This window comes from Pelobates fuscus, chromosome 3 (assembly GCF_036172605.1).
Source record: "Pelobates fuscus isolate aPelFus1 chromosome 3, aPelFus1.pri, whole genome shotgun sequence".
Classification (NCBI taxonomy): Eukaryota; Metazoa; Chordata; class Amphibia; order Anura; family Pelobatidae; genus Pelobates; species Pelobates fuscus.
This window is the reverse complement of record NC_086319.1, coordinates 134,847,243-134,859,720: the sequence shown is the minus strand read 5'-3', so window position 1 is coordinate 134,859,720 and position 12,478 is coordinate 134,847,243. Positions and strand designations below refer to the sequence as shown.

The window sequence follows — 12,478 nt, the reverse complement described above, 5'->3', positions numbered from 1 at the left end:
CATTGCCAATCATATCTGGTGTCTCTATAGCGTGCTTTTACAAAAAAAAGGTTTCTAGTGTAAGCTAACAGCAGCCAGTCAGTGTCCTTCAAGCGGCTCTGTCAGTCCTTCCTTCAGCGTGTGCTCTGCAGACCTGTGCCAGCGTGCTTTGACAGTTGCCAATCATATCTGGTGTCTCTATAGCGTGCTTTTACAAATAAAAAAGGTTTCTAGTGTAAGCTAATAGCAGCCAGTCAGTGTCCTTCAAGCGGCTCTGTCAGTCCTTCCTTCAGAGTGTGCTCTGCAGAACTGTTCCAGTGCACATTGCCAATCATATCTGGTGTCTCTATAGCGTGCTTTTAAAACCAAAATTTATTTTTCACTGTTATAGATTGAATAGCAGTTACTTGTCTTCAAGCGGGTGTGTCAGGCCTACAGTGTGTGCTCTGCAGAACTGTTCAAGTGCACATTGCCAATCATATCTGGTGTCTCTATAGCGTGCTTTTAAAAACAATTTTTTTTTTCACTGTTATAGATTGAATAGCAGTTACTTGTCTTCATGCGGGTGTTTCAGGCCTACAGTGTGTGCTCTGCAGAACTGTTCAAGTGCACATTGCCAATCATATCTGGTGTCTCTATAGCGTGCTTTCACAAAGAAAAAAAGGTTTCTAGTGTAAGCTAATAGCAGCCAGTCAGTGTCCTTCAAGCGGCTCTGTCAGTCCTTCCTTCAGCGTGTGCTCTGCAGAACTGTTCCAGTGCACATTGCCAATCATATCTGGTGTCTCTATAGCGTGCTTTTAAAAACAATTTTTTTTTTCACTGTTATAGATTGAATAGCAGTTACTTGTCTTCATGCGGGTGTTTCAGGCCTACAGTGTGTGCTCTGCAGAACTGTTCAAGTGCACATTGCCAATCATATCTGGTGTCTCTATAGCGTGCTTTTACAAAGAAAAAAGGTTTCTAGTGTAAGCTAACAGCAGCCAGTCAGTGTCCTTCAAGCGGCTCTGTCAGTCCTTCCTTCAGCGTGTGCTCTGCAGACCTGTGCCAGCGTGCTTTGACAGTTGCCAATCATATCTGGTGTCTCTATAGCGTGCTTTTACAAAGAAAAAAGGTTTCTAGTGTAAGCTAATAGCAGCCAGTCAGTGTCCTTCAAGCGGCTCTGTCAGTCCTTCCTTCAGAGTGTGCTCTGCAGAACTGTTCCAGTGCACATTGCCAATCATATCTGGTGTCTCTATAGCGTGCTTTTAAAACCAAAATTTATTTTTCACTGTTATAGATTGAATAGCAGTTACTTGTCTTCAAGCGGGTGTGTCAGGCCTACAGTGTGTGCTCTGCAGAACTGTTCAAGTGCACATTGCCAATCATATCTGGTGTCTCTATAGCGTGCTTTTAAAAACAATTTTTTTTTTCACTGTTATAGATTGAATAGCAGTTACTTGTCTTCATGCGGGTGTTTCAGGCCTACAGTGTGTGCTCTGCAGAACTGTTCAAGTGCACATTGCCAATCATATCTGGTGTCTCTATAGCGTGCTTTCACAAAGAAAAAAAGGTTTCTAGTGTAAGCTAATAGCAGCCAGTCAGTGTCCTTCAAGCGGCTCTGTCAGTCCTTCCTTCAGCGTGTGCTCTGCAGAACTGTTCCAGTGCACATTGCCAATCATATCTGGTGTCTCTATAGCGTGCTTTTAAAACCAAATTTATTTTTCACTGTTATAGATTGAATAGCAGTTACTTGTCTTCAAGCGGGTGTGTCAGGCCTACAGTGTGTGCTCTGCAGAACTGTTCAAGTGCACATTGCCAATCATATCTGGTGTCTCTATAGCGTGCTTTTACAAAGAAAAAAGGTTTCTAGTGTAAGCTAACAGCAGCCAGTCAGTGTCCTTCAAGCGGCTCTGTCAGTCCTTCCTTCAGCGTGTGCTCTGCAGACCTGTGCCAGCGTGCTTTGACAGTTGCCAATCATATCTGGTGTCTCTATAGCGTGCTTTTACAAAGAAAAAAGGTTTCTAGTGTAAGCTAATAGCAGCCAGTCAGTGTCCTTCAAGCGGCTCTGTCAGTCCTTCCTTCAGCGTGTGCTCTGCAGACCTGTGCCAGCGTGCTTTGACAGTTGCCAATCATATCTGGTGTCTCTATAGCGTGCTTTTACAAAGAAAAAAGGTTTCTAGTGTAAGCTAATAGCAGCCAGTCAGTGTCCTTCAAGCGGCTCTGTCAGTCCTTCCTTCAGCGTGTGCTCTCCAGAACTGTTCCAGTGCACATTGCCAATCATATCTGGTGTCTCTATAGCGTGCTTTTAAAACCAATTTTTTTTTTCACTGTTATAGATTGAATAGCAGTTACTTGTCTTCAAGTGGGTGTGTCAGGCCTACAGTGTGTGCTCTGCAGAACTGTTCAAGTGCACATTGCCAATCATATCTGGTGTCTCTATAGCGTGCTTTTACAAAGAAAAAAGGTTTCTAGTGTAAGCTAATAGCAGCCAGTCAGTGTCCTTCAAGCGGCTCTGTCAGTCCTTCCTTCAGAGTGTGCTCTGCAGAACTGTTCCAGTGCACATTGCCAATCATATCTGGTGTCTCTATAGCGTGCTTTTAAAACCAAAATTTATTTTTCACTGTTATAGATTGAATAGCAGTTACTTGTCTTCAAGCGGGTGTGTCAGGCCTACAGTGTGTGCTCTGCAGAACTGTTCAAGTGCACATTGCCAATCATATCTGGTGTCTCTATAGCGTGCTTTTAAAAACAATTTTTTTTTTCACTGTTATAGATTGAATAGCAGTTACTTGTCTTCATGCGGGTGTTTCAGGCCTACAGTGTGTGCTCTGCAGAACTGTTCAAGTGCACATTGCCAATCATATCTGGTGTCTCTATAGCGTGCTTTCACAAAGAAAAAAAGGTTTCTAGTGTAAGCTAATAGCAGCCAGTCAGTGTCCTTCAAGCGGCTCTGTCAGTCCTTCCTTCAGCGTGTGCTCTGCAGAACTGTTCCAGTGCACATTGCCAATCATATCTGGTGTCTCTATAGCGTGCTTTTAAAACCAAATTTATTTTTCACTGTTATAGATTGAATAGCAGTTACTTGTCTTCAAGCGGGTGTGTCAGGCCTACAGTGTGTGCTCTGCAGAACTGTTCAAGTGCACATTGCCAATCATATCTGGTGTCTCTATAGCGTGCTTTTACAAAGAAAAAAGGTTTCTAGTGTAAGCTAACAGCAGCCAGTCAGTGTCCTTCAAGCGGCTCTGTCAGTCCTTCCTTCAGCGTGTGCTCTGCAGACCTGTGCCAGCGTGCTTTGACAGTTGCCAATCATATCTGGTGTCTCTATAGCGTGCTTTTACAAAGAAAAAAGGTTTCTAGTGTAAGCTAATAGCAGCCAGTCAGTGTCCTTCAAGCGGCTCTGTCAGTCCTTCCTTCAGCGTGTGCTCTGCAGACCTGTGCCAGCGTGCTTTGACAGTTGCCAATCATATCTGGTGTCTCTATAGCGTGCTTTTACAAAGAAAAAAGGTTTCTAGTGTAAGCTAATAGCAGCCAGTCAGTGTCCTTCAAGCGGCTCTGTCAGTCCTTCCTTCAGCGTGTGCTCTCCAGAACTGTTCCAGTGCACATTGCCAATCATATCTGGTGTCTCTATAGCGTGCTTTTAAAACCAATTTTTTTTTTCACTGTTATAGATTGAATAGCAGTTACTTGTCTTCAAGTGGGTGTGTCAGGCCTACAGTGTGTGCTCTGCAGAACTGTTCAAGTGCACATTGCCAATCATATCTGGTGTCTCTATAGCGTGCTTTTACAAAGAAAAAAGGTTTCTAGTGTAAGCTAATAGCAGCCAGTCAGTGTCCTTCAAGCGGCTAAGTCAGTCCTTCCTTCAGCGTGTGCTCTCCAGAACTGTTCCAGTGCACATTGCCAATCATATCTGGTGTCTCTATAGCGTGCTTTTAAAACCCAAATTTTTTTTCACTGTTATAGATTGAATAGCAGTTACTTGTCTTCAAGCGGGTGTGTCAGGCCTACAGTGTGTGCTCTGCAGAACTGTTCAAGTGCACATTGCCAATCATATCTGGTGTCTCTATAGCGTGCTTTTACAAAGAAAATTTGTTTTTCACTGTTATAGATTGAATAGCAGTTACTTGTCTTCAAGCGGGTGTGTCAGGCCTACAGTGTGTGCTCTGCAGAACTTTTACAGTTCACATTGCCAATCATATCTGGTCTCACAGTAGCTTGCACGCATAGTACCACTAATCCCCCCAAAAATGACAGGCAGAGGCAGGCCACCCCGCAGGGGCCGTCGTGTTCGTGGTGCTGTGATTCCCTTTTGCCCTAGAATAATGCCCAGTTTTCAGAAGCCACGTACCCTGAACTTGAAAAGTTCTGAGGACATAGTTGACTGGCTAACACAGGACACCCAATCTTGTACAGCCTCCGCTCGGAACCTTGACGCACCATCCTCCTCCAGCTTAGCTTCAGGCACCTCTCAAGATACCACTCACCCGCCTGCCGCCACCACCAAAACTAGCACCACAGCCGCTTTACTTGGTATGTCAGAGGAGTTATTCACACACCCGTTTGAAGAAATGAGTGATGCGCAACCATTATTGCTAGAGGATGTAGATAACAGGGATATGTCTCAGGCAGGCAGCATTAAACACATGGAGGTACGGTGTGATGATGATGATGTTGTACCCGCTGCTGCTTCCTTTTCTGAGTTGTCAGATACAAGCGAAGCGGTTGATGATGATGCGTCCATGGATGTCACGTGGGTGCCCGCTCGGCAAGAAGAAGAACAGGGCGAAAGTTCAGATGGGGAGACAGAGAGGAGGAGGAGACGAGTTGGAAGCAGGGGGGGTCGTTGCAAAGAGCTAGTGGCACAGTCAGACAGCATGCATTGGCACCCGGGGTCAGCCCGACAGCACGCCAATCAACGCATGCTGTGTCCACCACCAGAATGCCGTCATTGCAGAGCTCAGCAGTGTGGCATTTTTTGTTTGTGTCTGCCTCGGACAACAGCGATGCCATTTGCAACCTGCACCAAAGGAAACTGAGTCGTGGGAGGTCCAACACCCACCTAGGTACAACTGCTTTGCGTAGGCACATGATCTCACATCACAAACACCTATGGGATCAACACATGAGTACAAGCAGCACGCCTACTCTAAGTCGCCATCCTCCTCCTGGTCTAGCATCTTCAGCCACGTCAACCACTGCTGTCCTTCTTGCCCCCTCTCAACCATCCGCCACTCCGTCTCCAACCTTGAGCAGTTCCCGCTCATCTGCCCACAGTCATGTGTCTGTCAAGGACATGTTTGAGCGTAAGAAGCCAATGTCACCAAGTCACCCCCTTGCCCAGCGTCTGACAGCTGGCTTGTCTGAACTATTAGCCCGCCAGCTTTTACCATACAATCTGGTTGAGTCTGAGGCGTTCAAAAAATTTGTAGCTATTGGGACACCGCAGTGGAAGGTACCCGGCCGGAATTTCTTTTCACAAAAGGCAATCCCCAACTTGTACTCGATACTGTGCAAAAGGAAGTCATGGCATGTCTGGCACACAGTGTTGGGGCAAGGGTCCATCTGACCACTGATACCTGGTCTGCAAAGCATGGTCAGGGCAGGTATATCACCTACACTGCGCATTGGGTAAACCTGCTGACGGCTGACAAGCAAGGAATGCGTGGCATTGCAGAGGAGTTGGTGACACCGCCACGAATTGCAGGCAGTCCTGCTGCCACCTCCTCTACTCCTCCTACTCCATCCTCTTCCATAACCTCCTCGGCTGAGTCCTCTTGTGCTGCTGCGTCTTGCTCCACATCAACGGCACCCCCCCAGCTCCCCAGGTACTATTCCACATCCCGGATACGGCAGTGTCACGCCGTCTTGGGTTTGACTTGCTTGAAAGCAGAGAGTCACACCGGACAAGCACTCCTGTCCGCCCTGAACGCACAGGTGGAAAAGTGGCTGACTCCGCAGCAACTGGATATCGGCAAAGTGGTGTGTGACAACGGAAAAAATTTGATAGCGGCATTGAAGTTGGGCAAGTTGAAACATGTGCCGTGCATGGCACATGTGTGTAATCTGATCATACAACGCTTTGTGCATAAGTACACAGGCTTACAGGATGTCCTGAAGCAGGCCAGGAAGGTGTGTGGCCATTTCAGGCGTTCCTACACGGCCATGGCTCACTTTGCCGATATCCAGCGGCGAAACAACATGCCAGTGAGGCGCTTGATTTGCGACAGCCCTACACGTTGGAATTCAACACTCCTAATGTTCGACCGCCTGCTCCAACAAGAAAAAGCTGTTAATGAATATTTGTATGACTGGGGGGCTAGGACAGCCTCTGGGGAGCTGGGAATTTTTTTGCCACGTTACTGGACGCTCATGCGCAATGCCTGTAGGCTCATGCGTCCTTTTGAGGAGGTGACAAACCTAGTCAGTCGCAACGAAGGCACCATCAGCGACATCATACCATTTGTTTTCTTCCTGGAGCGTGCCCTGCGAAGAGTGCTGGATTAGGCTGTAGATGAGCGTGAAGAGGAAGAGGAAGAGTTGTGGTCACCATCACCACCAGAAACAGCCTTATCAGCATCGCTTGCTGGACCTGCGGCAACGCTGGAAGAGGATTGTGAGGAAGAGGAGTCAGAGGAGGATTGTAGCTTTGAGGAGGAGGAGGAGCAAGACCAAACACAACAGGCATCCCAGGGTGCTCGTTGTCACCTATCTGGTACCTGTGGTGTTGTACGTGGCTGGGGGGGAAGAACATACCTTCAATGACATCAGTGAGGAGGAGGAACGGGAAATGAGTAGCTCGGCATCCAACCTTGTGCAAATGGGGTCTTTCATGCTGTCCTGCCTGTTGAGGGACCCTCGTATAAAAAGGCTAAAGGAGAACGACCTGTACTGGGTGTCCACGCTACTAGACCCCCGGTATAAGCAGAAAGTGGCGGAAATGTTACCGAATTACAAGTCGGAAAGGATGCAGCATTTGCAAAATAAATTAAAAAGTATGCTTTACACAGCGTATAAGGGTGATGTCACAGCACAACGGGAATCTAACAGGGGGAGAGGTGGAAGTCATCCTCCTCCTCCTCCTCCCACGACCATGCCGGCAAGGACAGGACGCTTTAAAGACGTGTTGTTGATGGAGGACATGCGGACCTTTTTAAGTCCTATGCATCGCCACAGCCCTTCGGGATCCACCCTCAGAGAGCGACTCGACCGACAGGTAGCAGACTACCTCGCCTTAACTGCAGATATCGACACTCTGAGGAGCGATGAACCCCTTGACTACTGGGTGTGCAGGCTTGACCTGTGGCCTGAGCTATCCCAATTTGCGATAGAACTTCTGGCCTGCCCCGCTTCAAGTGTCCTGTCAGAAAGGACCTTCAGTGCAGCAGGAGGTATTGTCACTGAGAAGAGAAGTCGCCTATGTCAAAAAAGTCTAGATTACCTCACCTTTATTAAGATGAATGAGGGATGGATCCCGAAGGGACTGACACTGGGCGATACATTTGATTAAAAAAGGCCTGATGAAATGAGCTGCCTTGGGCTAAAAATGGTCCACACGCTGCTGTATTTTAGCTCTGAATGACGTTTGACTTGCGTGACTTATCCGCCACCAACTAGGGTTCAAGCCGCCATGTTTTAGGGCACTTTCTGCCTGTGAAACAAACATAAATTTTTCTGGCCTCTGCTACAGCAGCGGCTGCAACAATACCAAATTTTTCAGGCATGTGTACATGCCTAATTTTTAGGCCCACTGGTGCAGCACTGTGGCTTCAAAAACCAAACCAAAAAAAAATCCTCCAAGATGGCACCAATATACCAGTGGTCTAAGCATCTTCCCACCTTGGCCTAAAAAGGGGAGGTGATTCAACAATTAAAAATCTCTGCCATTTACACGTCCACTGATAGGAGACGCGGAAGGTATTAAACTGATATGAACAATACTAAACTCACCACTCCTATCTGGTGGCACATTAGCTTGCCCGCGCAGTGCCCCAAATTTCAAGTAAGAGGACCGACCAAGCATCTTCTTCCATCTCCCTGTTACATAAATCAATGCCATATCCATAGAAATTGTAGAGAATATCCAGGATAGTTTTACAGGGCCAAATCATGTCGCCTGTTGAAAGAGGTGACCTTGCTCGGGTCCCAGGTATGCGGTTCCTAAAATGGCTGCCATATACATGTCCTCTGATAGGAGATGCGGAAGGTATTAAACTGATATGAACAATACTAAACTCACCACTCCTATCTGGTGGCACATTAGCTTGCCCGCGCAGTGCCCCAAATTTCAAGTAAGAGGACCGACCAAGCATCTTCTTCCATCTCCCTGTTACATAAATCAATGCCATATCCATAGAAATTGTAGAGAATATCCAGGATAGTTTTACAGGGCCAAATCATGTCGCCTGTTGAAAGAGGTGACCTTGCTCGGGTCCCAGGTGTGCGGTTCCTAAAATGGCTGCCATATACATGTCCTCTGATAGGAGATGCGGAAGGTATTAAACTGATATGAACAATACTAAACTCACCACTCCTATCTGGTGGCACATTAGCTTGCCCGCGCAGTGCCCCAAATTTCAAGTAAGAGGACCGACCAAGCATCTTCTTCCATCTCCCTGTTACATAAATCAATGCCATATCCATAGAAATTGTAGAGAATATCCAGGATAGTTTTACAGGACCAAATCATGTCGCCTGTTGAAAGAGGTGACCTTGCTCGGGTCCCAGGTGTGCGGTTCCTAAAATGGCTGCCATATACATGTCCTCTGATAGGAGACGCGGAAGGTATTAAACTGATATGAACAATACTAAACTCACCACTCCTATCTGGTGGCACATTAGCTTGCCCGCGCAGTGCCCCAAATTTCAAGTAAGAGGACCGACCAAGCATCTTCTTCCATCTCCCTGTTACATAAATCAATGCCATATCCATAGAAATTGTAGAGAATATCCAGGATAGTTTTACAGGGCCAAATCATGTCGCCTGTTGAAAGAGGTGACCTTGCTCGGGTCCCAGGTGTGCGGTTCCTAAAATGGCTGCCATATACATGTCCTCTGATAGGAGACGCGGAAGGTATTAAACTGATATGAACAATACTAAACTCACCACTCCTATCTGGTGGCACATTAGCTTGCCCGCGCAGTGCCCCAAATTTCAAGTAAGAGGACCGACCAAGCATCTTCTTCCATCTCCCTGTTACAAAAATCAATGCCATATCCATAGAAATTGTAGAGAATATCCAGGATAGTTTTACAGGGCCAAATCATGTCGCCTGTTGAAAGAGGTGACCTTGCTTGGGTCCCAGGTGTGCGGTTCCTAAAATGGCTGCCATATACACGTCCACTGATAGGAGACGCGGAAGGTATTATACTGATATGAACATTTACTAAACTCACCACTCCGAGTGCTGTTATTTATTGAATTTTTTTGTGGTGAGGCTTTACAGGACAGAGTGCTTCTCCACGGGACATGTTAACTCACGGGCAGCTGGCTCATCAAGGAACCAGAGCAGCTTGAACGAGGTGACCTTGCTCAGGTCCCAGGTGTGCGGTTCCTAAAATGGCTGCCATATACACGTCCACTGATAGGAGACGCGGAAGGTATTAAACTGATATGAACAATTCTCCACTCCTATCAGTAGGTCCGTCCCATTGTGATTTATGCCCCCCACCCACCGCGTAGGGATGGGGGCCGGGGGTGAGGAAAGTAGGCCCCCCCATTGTGATTTATGGCCCCCACCCACCGCGCAGGGGTGGGTGCCGAGGGGGGGAGGACAGTAGGTCCCCCCATTGTGATTTATGGCCCCCACCCACCGCACAGGGGTTGAGGAGGACAGTAGCTCCCCCCAGTGTGTATCATGGGCTTTGAGGACAGGTGTCAATCCATACCTGCCAAGTGACCCTATGTAGGGGTAACAGTCCCTATTCTGCTCTGTGTCAGTGTGTATCATGGTCTCTGTGGACGGGGAACAGTCTCTATTCTGCTCTGTGTCAGTGTGTATCATGGACTCTGTGGACGGGGAACAGTCTCTATTCTGCTCTGTGTCAGTGTGTATCATGGTCTCTGTGGACGGGGAACAGTCTCTATTCTGCTCTGTGTCAGTGTGTATCATGGTCTCTGTGGACGGGGAACAGTCTCTATTCTGCTCTGTGTCAGTGTGTATCATGGACTCTGTGGACGGGGAACAGTCTCTATTCTGCTCTGTGTCAGTGTGTATCATGGTCTCTGTTACAAATCGCTATTTGTAACTGGCCCTTTAAATGAGAAATTGCCCTGCTTCCCTGGATTGTGGAGAAGCATGTTTGCCAGCCTCCTTCCTCATGACTATGGCCCCTGGAAGATTGTGCCCCTGAAAACTGATGAACTTTTATTGGGTGTGTATGGCCCTTTAAGAACCGTCTGGGGACATATTGTGACTTTGCTGAACAATACCCCTTTAAGACTATGTCCCCAGACCTGTAAAATAACTTTCCCCTGGCTTTCCCACACTTGGTTCAGTAAATAGGGCTTACTGAATCAAGTACCACACAGGCGGACCACCCAGAAGTTAAAGTGTGCAGGCAATTTACCTCCCAGGCTGTGAGGTTACTGCAGGTTAATTGCACGTGGCGGCGGCCATCTTTGTTCATTCGAATGCGGTCAGCGGTGTATGCTAAAGATTCTGTGGAACTGAAATCGGATACACATTTTAACGAACACCGCTGACCCTTACCTTATCCTACACTTAGTTTTTCAGCTCCAGAGACTAAGTCCCGTTCGAAATGGGACTTAGTCGTTTTTCGGCATGAAATTGACCGATCGCACAACCCAAATCAATGGAACTGTTTTGGGCAGGAAATTGTACTTGCGGTCGGTCATAAAGGGACCTCCAGCTAACTTTTGATCCACTGGAGGGATTTGGCTGGAAGTGTTTATGTTTGATGTATGCTGAGTCTGAATATGTAATTTTTATGGAGATTGAATGTATAGTTTTAAAGTTACAGTGTATGTGTGAAAACTGTATTTTTACTGTATGCTATAATTATGTTATATGTTTATCTGAGGGGAGGAGACGTGGGGGTGGTACCATGTATGTGATTGGTTAATTTCAACCTCCCCCTGGGAGTGTCCTGTGTGTGCCTTTTTGTAATAAAAAGCAGGCTGGGTGTTCCAGTCCTCAGTTCTTCTTGACCCTTCAAAACGTAGCCTTGTCTCGTTATTGGAGGGAATTGCTGTATTACACTGGGGATTGTTATGCTCTGCATATTCCCCTGAGCTTAATCACTTAGCTCTTTTAAGAGCTTGTTCCGGATACGCTCTCCTGGAGGAGAGGTCTTCCCCACACGGTCCTGAATGCTGGAGGTTCATTCCAGGGTGGAAGGAAGACGGCGCGGCTCCAGTTAAGCTACGGCGGTTGTGGAGCGTGCGGTGGTTGTGGTGTCGTCTGCAGTGCTTGGAGTCCTCTGAGAGCGCTAGGAGCATCCATCAACGGAGGGTACTCGGTCGGAGTACACGGAGCTCCGTTACAGTCTCTGTGGACGGGGAACAGTCTATATTCTGCTCTGTGTCAGTGTGTATCATGGTCTCTGTGGACGGGGAACAGTCTCTATTCTGCTCTGTGTCAGTGTGTATCATGGTCTCTGTGGACGGTGAACAGTCTCTATACTGCTCTGTGTCAGTGTGTATCATGGTCTCTGTGGACAGGGAACAGTCTCTATTCTGCTCTGTGTCAGTGTGTATCAGGGGTTTTGAGGACAGGTGTCAATCCATATCTGCCAAGTGACCCTATGTAGGGGGAACAGTCCCTATTCTGCTCTGTGTCAGTGTGTATCAGGGGTTTTGAGGACAGGTATCAATCCATATCTGCCAAGTGACCCTATGTAGGGGGAACAGTCCCTATTCTGCTCTGTGTCAGTGTGTATCATGGTCTCTGTGGACGGTGAACAGTCTCTATTCTGCTCTGTGTCAGTGTGTATCATGGTCTCTGTGGACAGGGAACAGTCTCTATTCTGCTCTGTGTCAGTGTGTATCAGGGGTTTTGAGGACAGGTGTCAATCCATATCTGCCAAGTGACCCTATGTAGGGGGAACAGTCCCTATTCTGCTCTGTGTCAGTGTGTATCAGGGATTTTGAGGACAGTTGTCAATCCATATCTGCCAAGTGACCCTATGTAGGGGGAACAGTCCCTATTCTGCTCTGTGTCAGTGTGTATCAGGGGTTTCGAGGACAGGTGTCAATCCATATCTGCCAAGTGACCCTATGTAGGAGGAACAGTCCCTATTCTGCTCTGTGTCAGTGTGTATCAGGGATTTTGAGGACAGGTGTCAATCCATATCTGCCAAGTGACCCTATGTAGGGGGAACAGTCTCTATTCTGCTCTGTGTCAGTGTGTATCAGGGATCATTAGGATAGGTGTCAATTCATATCTGCCAAGTGACCCTATGTAGGGGGAACAGTCCCTATTCTGCTCTGTGTCAGTGTGTATCAGGGATTTGACTATCTTTATTCAGATTGAAAAAATACAATTCCAGGAAAAATTTAACAAAC

General features: G+C 47.3%; 1 protein-coding gene across 2 annotated transcripts in view; it reads left to right on the top strand.

The window, feature by feature from the left end:
• The window catches only part of HBEGF (heparin binding EGF like growth factor), a 458,025-nt gene that overhangs the window by 242,402 nt on the left and 203,145 nt on the right, over positions 1 to 12,478 (top strand). The window lies entirely within an intron of this gene.